A 21,314-nucleotide genomic window follows, 5' to 3' on the forward strand; every position below is an offset into this window, starting at 1 on the left:
CACAGTCTCTACACAGACAAGTCCCTTGTGACTTTATCTAGCCCATTATTTCAATTGGGTCATTAAAATATTGCACTGACACACATTTTAAAAGTCATTTCCTATAACTAAGTGAGCAAGTTACATATCCAGTATCAGTGAAGTATATAATCATCATTATTAAAACCTTTAAAATCTTTAAACTGCAAAATTAAGATTGTTCATCTGAAAGTATGGTATCGTAAATCACAAATCAAGTTTTGGTATTTTTTTCCCTGAGAACAACCCATTAGGAAAGAAGAAAAAGACAACAAAACCTACATAAAATAGAAGTAATCAGGCACAACATAAATTATGAAACTGGTGTAGTACTTTGATAGTCCCTACAGGAGTATAAATTGTGCTAATTTCATTTATTTTAACACACTAAGCAAAAGTTTTGTTTTCTTCATTAAAATATTTTCTGTCAGAATCTTTTAGGAATTCCACAAAATTATTTTGATTTAGTTTTTGTTATTTAGTTTTATCATTTAATTATTTGGAAAATTAATAAATTCTTTAATTTTATTATATGTAAATTTTAATTTTCCCTAGCACTGTCAAGCTACAGCTTAAGGCAATTTTGGACACTACTACAGCAATATAACTAAGACAGTATTTATCCTTTCTCATCATTTCAATGGGAGATTTACCTAGCAGTGAATTAAGTATCAAAGAGTTATTTTTTTTCCTTTTTATGAGGTGATGTTCACATTAAAATATCACAATTCCTCATCTGTCTTAATAAGCTAAAGCATGAAAGTTACAATTTTAATTATCAAGTTTGTTCAAAGAACTCTTTGGTTAACACATGTAGAAACAACTGCAGAAAAACAAATACAAATGCCTTTTTTTCAGAGTGTGTGTATGTGTAGATGCATTTTTGCAGTGCGTATAAAATGTGCATGTATAAGCACACATACCATACAGATAAAGTAACTTGTTTTACCATCTCATAAATACTAAATTAAGGAAAGAAAGTTTGATATAGGATGGCAGAGTTTCTATGCATGAATCAGACCTTAACATGGATATCCTTCACGAGATGGCTTTGGGCCATGTTCTCCAATAGAAACTTGGTTATTTCTCTGTGTAGGGCAAAAAGAGATGCAACAGCTTCTATTAAGCCAAGAGAAAAGGATACAGCATACTTGGAGAGAGCAAACTGTGCTTCCCCTCTTTGTTCAGCCAAGTTTCATGACACTGTGCAGCGTCCTCCTGTGTTATTCCAGCAGTGACGGTGTGCTGCTGTGCTGCTGAATACCGCCTATGACATAGGGACGAGTGCTGTGCAGGACAGCACAGGATATGAGTAAGCATTTTGCTTCTGTCTTCTCTTTCCTTGAGTAGAGCTATTGGACATGGTCACCCCCACATCGTCACTAGCCCCGCACCGTGAGAATCAGAGACACCTTCATCACTATCAGCCCAAGGCTGGTGACTTTTTTTCCTATTCTTTTCAAGTTTTTTGTTGTTTTTTCTTATTTGTGTTACTTAAATCAGCCATATCTATTCTAACATAGAATTGCCAAATATTCTATAATTCATTAAATTTGACAATGGATTTTCATTTAAGTTTTCAATTTTAGAGTTATAGAAGAAAGTTTGTGCTAAGCAACTTTAATTCACATTTTTTTCACCCAGTTATCTAGATTATAAGCATAAATTATAAGGAAGAGTATCAGTTTTAGTGTTGTCCTTTCAAAATCCTGTATAAGAGAAAACTGTGAACACATCTTAGTGTCGTCCTATAATTTCAAATTTTTTTATTTGAAAATTAATAACTATTATTAAAATATGGCTTTGTAAATTACAACATAAAATACCCATCCTTTCACCTACTACTTTTAGATAGCAGATTTTAAAATCTTTAACTATATCCAATTGTGAAATTTGAATCTGTTAAAGAAAAATATAAGAGCAACTTATAGTATCAGATGTAAGTTTTCTTCAGTTTTATACAAATAAGTATCTCTAATATGAAGTCAAAATTTTTTAGTCATATGTTTAAGCCATCACAATCATTAACCCATAAAAATTTGTTTCTGTCACAGACAGTAAAATTATTACATTATCTAAAATCAATCAGCATCATTAATAATCTAGAAAAGACCTTTCACAAGATGTCTGCAATGACTTCTTTTCTTCTCACTGTTTTCAGCACTCAGTACTTGATGAATTTATCAGAAGACTATTTTGCAGACAGTACCTGACAGAAAGAAAACATATGCAAGAGGAGGCATATGTTTTCTGTGCATCCTTAATCAACGTAAGATGATTTCAAAGCTGAAAAATGTGTCACAGATCTATCAGTACCATGACCTTATGTCTGTGTATCTCACTTTATTGCAAAAATAACTGACTCTGGCTGATAGAATACAAGTGTGTCTCAAATTAAAATGACCTTTACACTTAAATAGCGAACATTTCATGAACATAAATAATAAAATATACTCATTGTATCTCAAAATATAGCATCAAATTTTAGTAGTTCTTACTCTATTTGTGTTGATGCTGTATGTGTTTACACATTTGTGTATGCACCGGATGAGTGTGAAATCAAGGAAATCACACATATATAGACTAATCAAGTTGTAGCTGTCATTTCCATAAAAAAAACTCGAAAAAAGTTTGGTTCACCAAGTTATATATTGTGCAGGCTGATAACATTTATAAAATATTACTCAAATAGGTCTCAAAAACTTTCAAAACTTCCTCTGAAGTTTTAATTTATCGGTAGCACTTTCATCCAAGCAATAATATTCTAGTTGTTTAGCCAAAATTATCTCTGTCCTGTTGAATGAGATGATAGTAATAATTTGCTTTCGACTTTCAAATGCTAACCACTTTTCAAATGTTCAAAAGACCTGCTAAAACAGGCTACCACATTAGTAAGTAAGCAAAATTGAAAAAAATATAAGTGTAAAAATATACTGAAGCAAGAAAATAGCCTTTCTAATTATATTTGAATTTCCAAGTATACACAGTATTTTCATTTTGCAATATCATACTTCCCAAAGTAGAGAAAATTATGCTTCTGAATTAATTCCACTTTGCCCATTATGGCAAAATTATTCGAGTTATATTAGCAGAATGTCATGTATATTAGGTCAAATGTTAACTTTAAATAAAATTATAGTTAAAGTATCATGCTTAAGTGGATGCAAAGTTAATAATTTCTTAGATATTTATGAACAAGTTACCTGACAGTGAGAACTTTGAAAATTAAAAAATACCTCTAATCCTCATGTGTATTCCAGGAATAGAATTCCCTCTGCCTTCTGTACACATGAGTAAACTGAGTCAAGGGGAATTTAAATTTAATTTCACTTATATAATATACTCAATATGCAATCCTCTAAAAATTTGAACATAAGTAGCATGAGTTTAGAGCCTGTACATTTGTTGGTTGATTTTTCATGTACTGATGTTGCGAGATTTTTCTTCCTTTAAATTATCAGTTCACCAAATACATTTTTGAAAATTACTTCAAGTAAATAAGTAAGGCTTGATTCACATTTTGGACCACGTAAGGAAAAATACACCATCACGTTAAAAAAACAAAAAAACAAAAAAACTTAAAATAACAGATTATTTTCCACCTTTGAAGTAGCTCATCTGTCTCTCCATTTACATACCAATTTATCTAACATCTGTCACCTCATCTACTATTACTGATATATTATGTGCAAAAGTTAAATAATGCTGAAATAGAAATTTCAGTATCAACATGGTATAGCTCTTTCCCTAGATATTTTGAGAGAGATAAGTAGGGAAACTGAAGACTTTGAATTTATCAGAATTCGAGGTTTAATAAGTTCTCAGTTTTAAATGTAGCACAGTTAATATGTGTTTGATTGTACTTACAACACACAGAAACTCTTTATGTTTTCTTAATCATAACATGACTGTCAGCTAGCCTTCCATTGCTGTGACAAAATGCCAGACTAAACAATCTAAAGAAGGGTTAATGGTTTTAAAATTTTCAGTTTATGGTTGACTGGCTGCATTGATTTTAACAGCAGTACAAGGAAAATAAAATTATTTTGGCAAAAAAAAATCCATGACAGAGGAAAAGTATTTACCTTAGTGAATCCAGGAAACAGAGAGAAGAAGACTAAAAGAAAGCAGGCAGAAATAAGACATACAGCTGTCTAAACCACAGTTTTAGTCACCTGCTATGATGAAGTCCCTGAATATACCGATTGAGCTATAGAACATCAGTGATTAATGTACTTAATGTGTTTGCTGCCCTCATGTTATGTTTGAAAAGAATTTTGATCACACAAGTCTTCCAGGGGACATTTAAGATCAAATCATGAGCCAAACATTATGTCTCTAAAAAGTCATGGCCTTTTCATTGTGAAGAATGCATTGGGTCTATCTCCAAAGTCAACAAAGCCTTAAAATTCCCAGCATCACTGAGAAGTCCAAGTCCCAAGTCTCCTTTAACACTGAAGGCAAACTCTTGAGTATAAGCCCTATAAGAATAAAAAATAAATTAAAACACTTTCAAAATGTATCAGGATAAGATTGTATCGCCATACCAAAAGGGAGGAATAGCAGAACCATTCCAGGTACACTCATTGGGATTTATGACAAAGGAGCCCAATCTCTTTGCTGGCACAAAGATAGGGTCTTTCACAAATGGTGCTAGGAAACTGGTTCTTTTCATTGCAATGGTTAAACCTAGACACACGTCTCTCACCAAGCATGAAACTGAAATTAAAATGGAACAAAGACCTAAATATTAGAACAGAAACATTTAAATTGCTAGAAGACAAACTAGGGAAAACTCTTTAAGACATAGGTGTTGGAGTTTCTGAACAAATTCCAAGTAACACAAGAAATAACTCAAGAATCAATCATTGGAGTCTCATCAATAAAAATGAATTGGCACTAACTGAGTGAACAGAAGAGGAAGAAAAATCTTTTCCAGTTTTGAGTCAAATGACTAATATATAGACTATCTAAAAATTTCAAAAAATTAAACCCATTAAATTTAAAGGCACAATTAAAAATAGACATCTTGAATAAATACCCATTTCTCAGATGAAGGAATATAAATGGCCAATAAATACATGAAATAGTTTCCTTAGTTTTCTTTCATAAATATATTAATTTAGGGAAGCTATTCAAACAAAAGAAAGCAAGCCATGAGGCTTAATTTATGCCTTTTGTATTAAACCAAAGTAATTAAGCTTTATGTGTGTTAATTTTAAAATATATACTTCTAGATGGGTCAAAATCACATAATAAACTGTTGTGCAATTATTTATGTTCCTATAAAAGTGGCAAAAAAGGGCATAGTTTGCAAACATGGGTGAAACTGATGAGAGCTTTCCTGATGTTATCAAAATGTTATGTATAAATAAGTAATAAATGCATAAATTTGTAAAGACTTCTAGTCAGATTCTATATCATGTATTGACTTAGATTTGTTTATGACTATGAGGTATGCTTTTGTATTTTTGTTCATTCTGAAGAAGCTGGTTTCGTGAGTCATTTTGACTTTTCTTAATCAATTCATTAGTATTACATAAAATAGTTGATGTCTTTGCTATAGCTTTGACATCTGCGGAATGTTTTATTAATCTAATTAATAATCCTGTCTACCTGTTCAAAAGTGAAATGCCAGATGCCACACAATACAATTTATCACATAAATTTTAAAAATGCAAACAAAAGGCAGAAAGTGATATCCCCATGAAATGTCCCAGTGGTAACATAACAGCTGAAAGTAACAGCAATTCTAGATATATTTAAGTTCTGCAAGGATTATTCCATAAGCAAAGTTATTTTGTGAGCATGTACACTTTATACTCAGCTTGGATAAAAGATAGTTTTCAAGGTACAGCTGTTACCACCACATGACCTTTCAGAAAATGAGTTTCATACTTTACTCTGTGAAAGTCATAATGCTTTATTTCTTTATAACGTGCCACCATCTTCTATCACCCATTCAAAAAACTTGTAATGGAAAATGCCATGGTTTATTAGAAAAATACTAATTTCTCAAGTTATCCGACACTGTCTGCTACTTGACTGCATGAAATTGCTGTTTCATCTTAAAAGATAATTTCTTTAGCCCCTGTAGAAAAAACATGTCATTTTGAGTTATAATGGCTTGCCTCTATAAATACTAAAACAGTACACAGAGACGTTTCCTAATAAGTCAGAATTCTAGGGCCAGGGATGTAGCTCAATGGCACAAGCGCCTGCTTGGTAAGTACAAGATCCTGAGTTCAATTTCTGGTATCAAAAATAAATAAATAATTAAATATTGCTGCATTGCTTTAAAATATATTTGAAGTTTAACATGGAAAATCTAGATAGCAATCCACACGTAGAGTGGATCATACTGAGGCTTTTGGTGCATTTGTGCAACACTCTGCAGGAGCTGAAACAAAGAAGGTAGATGCTTTCACCAGTGTGGCACCTGCTCGTGTCTTGGCTGCTTAAAATTTACACCCAAGAAACATATGGTGAATTGTAAGAGGTTTCTTACGAGTAGCTTAGCACCATCTATTTTTCCGAACCACTAATCTCCTGCTTCTGTGTTTACCATCTAAGTGAGAACATATTCACGCTAGAGAAAGTCATGAAATAAAATATATTCTGTGGGTTGAATATGTCCTCCCAAAAGCACAAATCCAAACTTAATCTCCAGTGTAGCAGTTCAAGGAAGCAAGACCTAATGAAATATATTTAGACCTCAAAAAGACTAAAAATGGATTACCGCTTCTACGGTAGACGTGGGCTCACTGTAAAAGGGAGTCTTTATCTTCCCAGTTATACACAGACTCTCCCGCTTACTCTCTGAGCTTTTCTTTGTCTCTTGTTCTTTCTGTTTCTAAAGAAAAAGATATTTTGCCTGATGTTGATTTTGGCTATTAGGTTTCAATGTTGTAAAAATACTTTTCTGCCTTTATCATTTGCTCATTGTCAGTCACTTGTTACAGGAACATAAAACAAAAATCACTTGTAAAAACTTGAAAGCATCGTTGAGATTGAAAGTGGTGCAGATCAAACACCTCATGGTATGAATTTAGCTTATATTCTAATATTTATACAAGGAAAAGATTTCCTCCCATGCTAGAAACTTAATTTAAAAACATCATGTGTGGTTTATACGGGTTCTTCTTGCCCCCATACTGATGCCTATCTTCCCCACCATTGTGCTTAACTACATACCTGTGGGGAATCGTGCTACTGTGAGACATGGGGACTGGCGATCTTAATGAACTCATCTTGGTTGGTTTGCTTCTTCCTCTAATGAAACTTCCCGAAGAGGGGACACCCAAATTGTTAGTAACCTGGACTTCTGCAATAAGAAAAACAGCTGTTTCCTCAAACTTTTACATCCTAGTTTTTTCAACACATGGATATTGTCTTATATGACAAAAGTGACTCTGCAGATGTGATTCAGTTAAGCCCCTTGAGGTAGAGGAGATAATCTTTGGTTTTGCAGATGAATACAGTGCAACCACAGACAGTTTTATAAAAAGAAAAAGAGAAGTGGGGACAGAGAGAAGGGGAGGAGATGGGGAGAGAGGGGAGATTCCGGAGTTAATGGACATACACGGTGGGCCAGCTGCTCCAGGACATTCATCTAAGGCAATATACACGTGATTGAATGAGGAGACAGAAGCATGAGAAGTTGGTGGACTGCAGTTAGAGTCAACAAGAAACCAAGCAAAGTCAGGAAATGCTCCTAATGCAGGAAGAAGTGAAGCAACAAGTCCACAATGGCACTGAATGAATGGCAGCTCAGAAGTGGGAGAAACTTACCCCTGTCAGGCACCTAAGACAAATCTCAGCACACTTTTATGTTGATGTTGGAATTGGACAGGCATACAGCTTGAGCAGAAAGGGACTGAACTTAGCACCTGCCCAGGGGTGCCAGTGATAATTCACAGAACTCCTTTGTAGGCAGCATTGGGGGACAGCTTAGGAACGTCCTTTGCCTGTGCCTCAGAAGTCTATGTGAGAAGTATTTAGACAACACTGTGATGGGAAACCATGCCTTAAATAACACCCTTTGCCTCAGTAGGGAGCATGAGTACCCACTGTTTTATATCTCCAAGACTCAACGTCAGCTGTTCTCCAGAGAGGCAGTGGGCACCCTTCCTAGGATTCAGTTTGGACCCAAGAGAATGTGGACTGTCACATAGAAAAACTAAAATCAGGGCAACGATGAGAAATGGTCCCTGGGTTGTGGGACAGCAGGCCCCAGCCTGAGAAGTCTCAGTGAGATGGCTTCAAGGAGGAGAGAACATTCAGCCAGGAGAATGCTTTCTGAAAAGGCAGTTTGAGCACTGTGAACCCAGCTGCATGCCATCTACTTCGAGAAGCATCTGCCAGTATGGAAAACAGCAGAGGGCCAGGTGCTTCTGACATCTAATCCCATCATGGACCCTGAGTGCACTACTGACCACTGCCCTACTCAGAGGACTTTGGAATGACCAGGCAGAAGGGACACCGGCCAGTTGTGCTTCCAAGAGTGTGTCTAGTGAATGCTGAATCTTGGGCTCACAATGCAGATCTGCCCATAGTCCAGAGCAGTGCGATTTAGCAGCAACTCCAATTCTTCTGCCCTCATTGCAATATGGAAAAAAGATGACATATTGCGCACACCACAGTTCTACCCCTGAAAACCTTGCCTTAGTACTCACCTATGCCACCGAAGGACAAAAGAGTCCACCTCTTGATTCCTTAAAGGCTTTTTACTACTTGGACAAAGGCTGAGAAAGAGAACTTTAGACAGTTTTTCACAAACCTACTTACATTGGGCAGTGTTCAGAACTCTTACCTAACAGAACTCTTGGAGAACTGATTCCATTATCAATAGTCCTAAAGGCAGGAATGTTGAATTCTCTCTAAATTAGCGAAGCAGAAAAAAAAAAAAAAAAAAAAAAAAAAAAAAAAGGAAATTTTTAACGTACGTTTGTTGAAATAGAAGAATGAATATCATGATTTGGAGAAATGTAGATATATCAGAACATTCATATAGAAGGGCATAAAAAATAATAATGAGCAAAACATTCAGGATATTTTTGAAAATGTCTAAATAACACATTTAAGAATCATTGGTCTGGAAAAGAATAAGGAAATAAAGGCTAGTGACAGAAAAACTCCTGAAATTATATCAGAAAAATATTCCAAATTTGGTAACAATATATATATTCAGGAAGAGCATTTAGAACTCCAATGAGACAGGACCAGAAAACACAATGCTCAAGATACGTCATAGTAAAAGGCCAAAAGAATATCAAAGCTGGTGGAGAGAAACACCAAGTTACTTGTAAACGCAAATGCCTCAGAAAAAAACAGCTTTTTCCACTGAACATCTACAGGCCAGAAGAGTTAGGAATGATACGTTTCAAATCTAGAAGGAAAAGAATTGCAAACCTAGAGAACTATGTCCTTCAAAACTTTCCTCCAGAATTCAAGGAGAGACTAAAACCATTCCAAGTTAATTACAAAATAAAGAAATTCATGACTGCTAAGCCACCATTGCAGAAAATACTTAAGTAAATCCTAAATAGAGGAAGAAGATACTGACATCCCCTAATAGAAAGGGAAAGAATAAATTTCCTTGGGAAAATAAAGAAATAAGTGAAAAATCAGCAATGAGTTGAGTGCACACAAAGGAAAACTCATTTTGCTGGTGGAACTTAGTACGTTATTGCACATTAAACTTTAGAGACACATACTTTTAAACAAATGACTTTTCGTTCACAGAGAGGAGGGCAGTCTCAAACTACAAACAAATCTAGAATATTTGGGGACAGTGAGGGGTTGTAATCCTCATAATGAAGTAAAAAGCAATAATACAACCAAACAAGGTAAAGCTACTGGACATTTATTTTCTTATTAATTTGAAGTGATTGAAAACAATAAAATCTTTCCTAGAAACTTCTTCAATTATTAGTTTTTATATTCTTGAAGTAGGATGTGGGGAATAAAGCTTAGCACATTAGAAGTTAAATATTGTCCAGGAGGTTCATTTACCTTGTAAAAATTTATAGTCTGGAAGAAAGGCATCTGAAACAGACACAGGAGAGTTGTAATTTCCCTAATGCGAATGAAGGATATTTGTTATTCTCTAGTCTTGATTTTGGACATTGACCACTTTGTTCTCTTTTATCATAGGTGTTTTATAGTCTCATTATAACACAGATGTTTACATAATCTTCAAAGATTTATTCTACAGTGTTAACAGTGAACATAGTCACTTTTGAATGGGTGCAACTAAAATAAAATACAATTTTTAATATTTCATATAAATCCTTTAATGTTTAACTTTTGTGCATTTTAATCCTTTTAATGTAATTACTTACAACTTAACATACTTTCCTTGAAGCACACTTACTAAACTAATTTATTATATTTCTTTCTAATTCTTTGCTATTATTTAATCCTTTTCCTCTTGAGAATAGAAAATGTGGCCCATGAGTTTCTGCTCTTCAGTGATAATGAGATTAAAATAATAGCCCATAAAAAGAAGGTTTAGTCATTCACCAAGTTGTCCCTTCAAACTAGAACTAAGGAACAAAGCTATGTTTTCATGGGTTGTTCCACCATTGCTGGGTATACACTGTCTATTGGTATCAGGCATCATGAAATGCCAAACAGTAACATACAGGCTCTGAACACTTTCACAAAATACTAACATCCCTTAAAGCACTTGACCAAGAGATAACCAGTGTTTGAGAAGCGCTAAAAATAATTGAAAACAACAGAAGTTTTATCTAGGGCAGGAAAGTCTGCAGAAGTGGTCTTCATATTCTTGATGATTCAGTCAATTATTTTATTTATTTTTACCTATTAAAACTATTCATGACATGGATTTTAAAACAGATATTAGAAAATAATGGACTGAATCAATAAAATAGGCTCAGATTTATCTGGTGGATATTTAATTATCTGCAACATTAACCCTAATAAAAATAATTAATAAGAAAGTTCATAATATTTGAACTACTAGTATTTGTATATTATTGAATTTCTCTCACAGCAGTTCAGTTACCAGAGAAAATATACACAATAAATCATCTCCTATGCCATTATGCTTTCTAATCTTTGATATAGTAATTTATAGTTAATGAAAAAGATATAGTCAATAAATTTATAATGAAAAATAATATAAGTATAGATTTTTGGTTCTAAACATCCAACAACTGCAAAACATTTTTCCATAAAATGTGGAAAATACATATTTTAAACATTTTACTATACCAGAATTACCAATACTAGTATGAAATTAGCCAAATGATATAAAAATATTTAATGCTCAACTATACAACTTCAGAGTCCTTTTTCATGGATTTTGCTACTTCAACACCCTAATATTTAGGGTATTTTTAGGTTTCAGAAAGCTAATATGATTTTAGTAAGGCCCAAGTTCATTATTTTCCTTAAAATTTATTATTTGATATCTAGGAAAATATATTTAACTCCCAGTGTTTTTACTTAGAGTACTGACCTGGAGTACTCAAGGGAATAACAGTTAAACTTTTTAAACTACAATTTCTGTCACTTCATTGTATCATAAAAACCATTTGTTTTAAGAAAGTGGGCATTTTATATTTTTACAATTTTTAGTATAACTAACTTTTATATCATGAAATTCCATGATGTATTTTACATGGTCATTATATGGTGCCTTACACTTTATGACAGGTCACTTTGGGTAACTCAGTGGTTTTGTGTATCTCCAAAGAAAATGACCATTCTTAAGGAAACAGTGAATATCTCAGCAAAATTCTAGGTATAAAAATAAGTGAAGCTCAAGATATAAATTTGAATATAGCTTTATGTTCCACAAAACACTGTTGAATAATAAATTTTCTTACTGTGAAATGATTTGAAGAAGTTGTTTTCCAAACACACTACACAGCTTCTGATAATTCTAAATTTCACAGTTGGCAGACACATTTAATAATGAAGCTAATTAAATTGGTTGGTATCCTTGGAACCTTTTAATAGACTATGGTCTATATTAGAACTGATGATTTTGTTATTGGTTGAGTACTTTCCTGCCCTTCCTTACTTATCTGATATATAAACTGAAATAGTGATACAATAAATAAAGCAAGAACTTGACCTAAAGGGTTCTTGGTTTCACATTTTCTGTACGCTGCTTGGTCAGGTGAGACTAAACCTTTGGAGCTAGAGTAGCTCTTCCTTTCATTGTGGTGCATCTTGAACGTTCACTCTTACATGTTCTGTGATCTTATGAAGCCTCAATTCTGGGTTTACATGAATATGTATGAAAAAGTAGAAAATACACCATTAAATACATAATGATTAAATGTAACACAAGACAGGTAAGTAACAAAACAGTTCAATGATGAGAACCGTAAGAATAACCAAGAGTAACTGCATTGCTCTGAACTGATTTGAGAATACTAAAAGACACAGAGACATCCAGTAATTGTATTTTCCTCTTTGGATCAAAAATTAGCAGAAAAAAAATTCCTCTGAATATGTAACTTTGGAAAGAGACATCGTCTGAGGTTCTTCTGACAGCTTCATGAGTTAAGCCTTGTTCTTCTCTTAAGAGAAGTAGTTCTCACTTAACTAGCTTTGACCCCGCTTCATTCATCTTAAAGACTAGGTAGGAATAGGGAATTATAATAGAAATATGTGGGTTAAATGTCATCGGTATGAGTTCCGTGCCCTTTGATACAATACAGCTTCTTTTCTATACTGCTTAGCTGTCAACTCTTGAATTTTCATTTTTAATATCTCTGTTAGCTGCTAGAATTCCTGAGCTTAGCCATGATATTTAATTCACTAGCTAAAAAGTCAGAGATATACAAAAGTGTTGTCCTTTTCCCCACAGAAAATTCAGTGCTAAAGCAACTCTTCATAATTTGGTTAAATAGTAGCATTCACAAAGTTCAGTGAATAATCAAGGAAAATAATGAGAATCCTTATTTGTGATGAGTAATCTATGACAAAGAAGATGTTCACAAAAAATGTACTCTTCCTTCTTTAATTTAAATTTTACCTGACACATAGACATAGCATTGTACACATGAGGATTATGTTATTTTTGATCATATATATACAGTGTGTGGTATTTAAATCAGGTTAAACATTTTTCATTTATTTTTGGTGAAAATATTCAAAATCCATTCTTCTTAATTCTGAAATATGAAATATATAGCCACATTTCTGCCAATAGCACATTCAACTTTTTCTCCTATCTGTGACTTGGTACTTATTCATCAGCTTTTCCCCATGCTTCATCCTATACCAATCCTTATTTTTTTGGCTGCTGTTTATTTTTTTTAAACCTCCATGGAAAGGTATTCAAATGTCAACAGCTGTACAAAAGAATTCCTTAGCATCACTCTTTTGTCATGGATATAAAACTCAAAACTAAACGAAATATCACCTTGGTCCTGTGAGAGTGGCTATGAGGAAAAAGACAAAAGCTAACAAGTATCATTAAGATGGAGAGGAAAACTCTCAGAAGCTAAACACAGAAGCTCTGAAACTATGTTTCCCTGTTTGAGTGTGTTCTCCCAGGGATCTCTCCAGCTTCCTTTCCACAGACTGTACCTCAACACTCACTCTGAGACCAAACTTCCAGCACACAAAGCTTTGGGAAACAGACCCAAAACATCTTTAGCACCACATACTTTTAACTTCAGAATACTGTGTGACCATGTATTCCATGCAAGGTTGGCAATACCTGGCATAATTGCAGATACTAATCTTTCTCCCAGTTGGTTAATGTTAAATGAGTTACTCTTTATGAAAAATAAGTTTTCCCTCACAGGACACTTAGAAATATCCAGAATATTTTTTTTTCTAGCACAACGAGTGAAGGGATATACTATTGGCATTTAGCAAATGGATGCCAGAGAATCTACTGAAGATCCTGTGAAGAATAAGACAGAGGATCTAACTTACAGCCATAGTGATGTCAAGAAACCCTGATGTGAATGATAAATGGAAAGATGATGACAAATATAACTGCTTTACGATATAAGATCTTAGCCAGGTGTGATTTTGCATGCCTGTAATTCCAGCACTTGAGAGAAAGAGGCAGGAGGATTTCCTTGAGTTTGAAGCCAGGCTTACATAGAGAGCTCAAGATCAGCCGGAACTACACAGGGATATTTTGTCTCAAAAATAAATATATACAAATCTTGTGTAACAATGTATGCTTACAATCTCAGGCTAGACAACCTAATGATTTAACAAGACACTGTCTCAAAATTAAAAATAATAAAACACAAAGGACAGGGAATGCAGCTCAGTGTTAAGTTGGATTCAATATTCAGTACTGCAAAAATAAATAAATAAAATAAACAAACCAAAACCTAACAAACTACAGAAGGTAAGAGTGTTACTATGATACATGGATTCCTGCAATCCCCTCTGTTACGTATTACTAATACACAAACCACATATTGTTTTCAAATGCAAGATGCTAAGGTCTTGGAGTTTGGAGCCAAATTGTTTAGGATCCTATCAAAATGTTATTTAGTATAGCATTGAATACATTACTAATCGTCACACACTTCAATGTACTTAGCTGGAAAACAGACATAAGAGCATCTAGATTTTAGCTGTAATTTAGAAGAAATTCGTACAGTGTCTCTCCACCTCCTATCTTCATTCCTGCAGTGAAAATTTAAGACGCTCATTTCCCAACTGAGGAAATTCTCAGCGAACTGTATAGGTTTTTCCCCTGAACTCCCAAATATAAATTATAACATTTATAAAATTTCTCTATAAAATGTATAAATTGAACATTAATAATGATTGCATTATCTCCTATCATTTTCCCTTTTGGATATTCAAGGGTTTTATTTATAACAGTGCTTTTAAGATCAAAGGCAAAATTGTTGTATTATATGAAAACTACATATTTTATTTAAATATTACCCATATTTTAACGAATTATGCTAAATTTTTTCCTCCCCTATTGAAAGGAAGTATTACACATTAAACACTCAAAGTTAATACATATTTCATTTGGAATCAATGTTAATGTGAAGGGAGGCTTCAACTCTTTATCTTACCAAACCTTAACTCAAATCCAATGATGAAGTAGACATCAAACCCAAACTGTGTAACAACCCACAAGATGACAAGACCGGTACACTCCAAAATGAAAAACATATCTTCAAGAAGAAAGAGAGTTGGGGGAAATCACAGACAAGGGGAAGCTTAGGAGAACTGATGCTTCAATGTGAAGAATAATCCGGGGTGAATTGTATAGAAATAATTGGGAAAAGTAGAATGAAATCCAATTAACCCGCAGAGTTTACTTCACAAGAATCACCAGTGTCTACTACATTTACTTTTGACAAATACTCTAGTAGCATAAGAAGTTCACAGTAAGGGCTATATACGTGGGAATTATTATGGCTTAAAAATTAAACGTTCCCCCCAAACCTCATTTCTTTATAGGTAGGGTTTGGGGGAAGCAGTTGGATCATGGGGTGCTGTGTTCACCTGTGGATTAGTCCACTGATGAATTCACAGCTGAACATGTGGTTATGAGATGACACACTGGGAGCATGGCCTGGAGAGGTACATGCTCCCTCTTTCCATCCTGGTTTCTGTTGGCTAAGCAGCTGCCCTTGGCCATTCTGTTAAATGAATGCTATTGCTGCCTTGGAGCCCAACAACCCTGGACTGAATCCCTTAAAGCCTTGAGACAGATTACACCTCCCATACTTTCAGTTGTGGTGTTGAGTATGTATTCCAGTGTTGTAGTTAGGGGTTGTGAGGACAAAAATTCCAGTCAGGACACAGAATGCATAATTTTTATTTTGTGATGGTCATTGAGAGTTAAACACAAGAAAGTGCAGGAAATCTATCTACAACACTAAAGACTTGGAATATTCATCCAAGTGCCTGGAAACCACAGCAATGTTCTGCATGAGTCCAGTTGTAGACTCAAAGCCCATAACAATGGTCCTCAAGAGTCCAACTGGAGGTCTGGAGCCCAGGACAAGGACTCACACCAGTCTGCTTTATAATTCTGCTGGGAAGGCCCTAAGGTCACTGGTGGAAGCCAGAAAGACTATGTTAGTGGGGTGAAGGAGTTGTGCCAATAGATTGAGAGTTCTGCACTGGAGCTAAGAAGTAACACTCAAAATAAGATCAGGGCTGCCCTGAAAATTACCACAGTCATCCTCAATGACACGGAGGTTCTGAGCTCCTAAAACAATGAGAACAGCTGAGTTCATATCAGGAAACCAGCATGACAAGCTTTTCGAGATTAAGCAGCACACACCTTCCCCTCCAGAGCGAGGTAGTGATGCTCAATGTAAGGACCAAATCATCCCCAAAGTGAACTGCAGCTATTGTCAGTGACAAGGTCCCAACTGATTATAATGGCTGAATTCATATCCAGGAAGCTAGTCATGACAAGCTCCACCAAGAGAACCAACGGCTCACAACAGCACCACTTAGGAGCATCTGCAACCCCTTGCTCTTCTTCCCCAAGTCTATTTATGCTGGCAGCTTTCCTCAGGTGGGCCATCTACACTCAGCACCATGCTGATTTAATTCAGCTGATGTTAAATTGACCACCCATTTTAAATCCATAACACCCAGAGACAGGAATATCACTAATAGATGAATTCCTTGTACACAGTTTTTCACGTCTGAAAATCTACAAATATTTTGTAATCATATTTGTGCAATAAAATGTATCATTTAGGTAAAAGTCAATGGATTATATGAGTGAAATCACAAGGATATCTTAAATATCTCAGATAATTCACTTTTACCCACTGTGTCATTTGGTAGAACAAACATTTAGAGTATGATAAAATGTATGTGACACAAAGAGGAAAGCTCACATCCTTTCTAGACAGAATTAAGACAAGACCATAACAAATAGAAAATTTACAAATAAAATTAAAGCTTGGAAAGGTACAGCTGTGTCTACTTTAGTGAAAAAGCCTCGGTCTCCCTATTTGAAATATTGCGAATTAAATGAAACCATTGACCAGACGACACCATAAATATCTATTCTCAATTTAACTTTCAAGTAATTGCTTTTGTCCAGATTCCTAAAAAAATTACAACACTCCAACTGCATTTTAATTAAATGTTCTAAAAGCAGTAAGTACAACCGAGATATCGAAAGAGTAAAAATACTTTGAATCTTCCCTGAATGCCATCCGTCTTCTGCCCATGCCCATCACGTGGCCTCACAAGATCAGCCTGGCACAATTTGGGAAACAGACATCACATACCACTGCAGTAGAACTCCTTCATTTATTTAATATAAACCAATCATATTAAAAAAGACAATTTGTTATTATTCTCCTTCAAAATAACCCGCCTCACCGTATATTAGTTCCTGTCTGCGGGACATAATGTGCCATCCCCTGGGAGGAGCTGCTCCTGTGGGTAACACATCCTGACTCTTTTCTTCATTCCCTTTCCCTTCTCTTCTTCCCTCCCCCTATCCTGTGACTCCCTTCATGTTTGGAAAAGAGCCATCTCTCCACTTCCTATTGTCTTTTATTTTTCTCTTTATTTATAATTTCAGCTTTTCATACCCCATAAGGAAACCATGAAGTATTTTTGTTCTGATTTGTCTTACTTAAAATTACGGTTTCATGGCTCACCCATTTTTCTGCAAATCCTCCAAGTTTGTCTTTCTTTATGGCAGAGTAGTACTTCACTGTGTGTAAATACAGTTTCTTTCACTATTAATCTGTTGATGTACGTATAGGCCACTCTAATACTTAGCTATTATGAATTGTGCTGCTATAAACATGGCAAACAGTAATCACTGTAATGTGTCTCCAATTTTGGGGAGAAGATACTGAAAATGAGAATGATTGAGTCAAATGGAATGGAAATTGTATTTTTTGAGGACTGTAGTCTGATATCCAGAGTGATTGTAAGAGTGTGCAGTTCCTACCAAAAGTGTATAAAGTCACTTTTTCCCCCAAAGTCTCATAGCATTTGTTATCATTATTTGATTTCTTAATGGTAGTCATTTTTCTGGGGTAAAATATAATCTCAAAATTGTTTTAACTTTCATCTCTCTAATGGCTATGTTGAGCATCTCTTCACGTATTTATTTGCCATTTGTATTTCTTATTGAAGGATAATATAGCATAGCTGCATCTATATGCTCAAGTTTTACCTGGGAATGAATGATTTTATTTATATGAATCATATAAAAGAGTTGCATTTACAGCAGGAGAAACCTGAGTCCTAACAAGAAGAGATATACCAGTTTAACTGTAAAAAGTGGAAAATCGTATCTTTCTCACAGTTGGAGAAAAGTTGAGCTGGAGATTTAGCTCAGTGACATAAGTGCCTGCCTGGCACGCATGTATATATATATATATATATGTATATATATATATACATATATATATATGTATATATATATATATATATATATATATATGTTATTTTTTTCTAACAATCACCATGAAAACAACTCATTCATAAAATTTAAGGAAGAGGGAAGTTAAGGTCATTGACTTGTGGGCCAGATATTTTATCCATCCATTAATTCTACAGAATATAGAAATACCCTGGCATTTCTTTTCTTACGCTAACTTGTGAAAACTACCATCTGCTTTTACATAGCTGCTTTGCTCAATATCACACAGAGATCATTCAGGTCTCACAGGATGGAGCTGTGTGCAAATTAGACACTATTTCAAATTATTTTGCCTCTGTGTACCAGAAAGACACGAGGGCAGCCAAACCATGTCTTACTCAACATGAAGTCCTTTGTGAAAGGTAATAGGTAAAAACTAATGGGGAAGAGACACCACTATCATGATAAGGGATGCATTGACCCAGGGTCCATCTTCAGAAGTCCACAGACAAGCACCATGGAGCCGGGTGATGCCTCCATAGTCCTTCATGGAGGAGACTGTGTCAAGTGGATGGCCCAAGACTGAGGCTTGAATACCAGATACTGCAGCCTTACAGCAAGAAGCAGACTGGGGAGATAGGGTGAGCAGCTGCAGAATTTCTAAAACAAGTAATTAACTATTACTTCCAATGTTTCCCCACAGCACAGAGTTTCTGAATAGGAAAGCCAGAAAAATGATAACATTTTGAATAGACCATTACTTCCTGAAATGTGCAAAATTCAGGCATTCGTCCCCTAAGAAACATTGGGATTGCCACCCCCAGGCACATAGATTTCAAGGTCCACGCGGTCTGATGAGGCGAATGACAAAGACCATGTAGTAACTTAACTGCCTGAAGTTAGTCCAGGCCTGACACTAGAGAAATTCTCTAGCTTGCAAACCATTGGGTTAAGTTTCTTTTCCAAGCTGTTCTTACCATGCTTGTATCACACTTTTACAAAGCACTGGGGATCAGATGGTTCTTAAAAACCTGAAAAATAATCACGTAAAAATACAGACTCAGTTAAATAAATTAAAAAATGCTCACGAGGCTGTAATTTCTGTAGATATAAACATCCAAAATTATTCTATAAAAAGAAGAAGTTTATGAATCTGGAAATTGTTTGACATATCAGATAAATATAATTTTTAAACCATTACTCTAAGTAAAAGGAAAAAGAAAAATTAAGTAAAAGCAAAAAAGAAGAAAATAAAATGTAAATAGACATCTTGAACTCTGATGAAAAGAAGCCCTGGGGAATTTCCTTGTTGCAATCTACCATATTTGATTAGTTTCAAATCCTGTCATTATGAGAGTTTTGCTTTCATAAAGGTGATAATTTAGAGCAAGAAAATCGAAGTGCTCACCTTGCTGTTAAACATTTGGATATTATAACTATGTACATATGAAGATGTCTCTTTTATAATTTTAACCAGTACTTTTGTTTCATGTTAAAGCGTTATTGACAAATAGTATATTAAGGGACATGAAAACATAGAGATTCATATCTGCCATTATGTGTCTTTCTGCTGAAAAAAATATATATTAGAAATTTTATATATAATTAAAAATTCCTTCTGAGTTGTATCTAGAAATAAAATGTTTAGGACAATTTGTTTTGCCTAATTTCCCCATGAAAACCACCTATTTATTACTTGCTTTTAAAAATTTATGTGAATTATTTAAAAGTTGCATTACACTGCTGTCAGAAAACAAAGAGAATTTAGAGAATAAAGTTTCAGTAACTTACACAATGATCTACTGAAGTTAATTGTCTTATTAATTTGAGAAATATTACCTTATAATGAATACAAATACAGGCTATGTGAAAAGAAACCAAAAGCATATTATTCTGGTTTCACTTGACACTTATTAGATCATCATGTATTTTTCTAGGTATTAATTCCTGTGATGACATTTTGTCTTCCAGAATATGTTTCACAGTCCTGTGATCAATAAATTAAAAAAATGTTTATTTTGCATAACATGTTTTGATATGCGTACAGAGTAAAAGGATTATATTAAGTAGAATGAACATATATACGGATTACCTTACATTCTTATCATTTTTGTGTTTCTTGTAAAAACCCTGACAACTTCTCTGGATGTTTGTAAATTATTGATTAGTTTGTTATTAACTTTGATCACCAGACTGCATCACAAACCTCCTGAATTTATTCCAACAATCTTAATAGAAAACTCATCATACTCATGTTCATTTTTCAAATTTTTATTAAAAGTGAATCAGATAAAACTTTTCCATAGCCATCCAGTGCCAACATTTTTAATCCATGAAGGTTATTTTGAATTTTATCTGCTGAAATAGATAACTTACTTCAGGTTTTATTTTTCTGTGGCCATGGCAAACACTTGAATGTGCAATTATTATATCATGTTTTTGAAATACAAATATACATATTATATGACCGAGGATGAATGATTACCATGTGGTAAAAATAGATGGAACCACCAACATAGTAAAGAAAAAATTGATGGTAAATTCTCAAGCATCTTTCACACTGAACTATGTTTTTTTTTGTTTGTTTTTTTGGTTTTTTTTTTTTTTTTTTTTTTGCCTGAATGTTAAGATAATAATTTGGTGCATGCTTTGTGTAACTACTCCAATATGTATTACTTATCACTCAAAAAAATCACTATAAATTGGTTTTATAGATCCATTATAAATGGAAATATATAGAATGTATATTTTATGTCTGGCATGTATTTCCTAAACGCAATGGTTGTGAAACTATGGTTTATTCATATTTTTGTGTGTACATTGTATTGTAGAAGTATCCAATGATTTACTTCTACATTTTGCAATGATCTCAAACTTAGTTATCTTCAGTTTTTGACATGAAAGCAATGTGCATTAATAGTCCAGAGTATATCTTGGTTTGGAATTATGTGTACAAAATACT

Source organism: Cavia porcellus, unplaced genomic scaffold, assembly GCF_034190915.1.
Source record: "Cavia porcellus strain 051 isolate PalLab524CR breed Dunkin Hartley unplaced genomic scaffold, mCavPor4.1 scaffold_11, whole genome shotgun sequence".
Classification (NCBI taxonomy): Eukaryota; Metazoa; Chordata; class Mammalia; order Rodentia; family Caviidae; genus Cavia; species Cavia porcellus.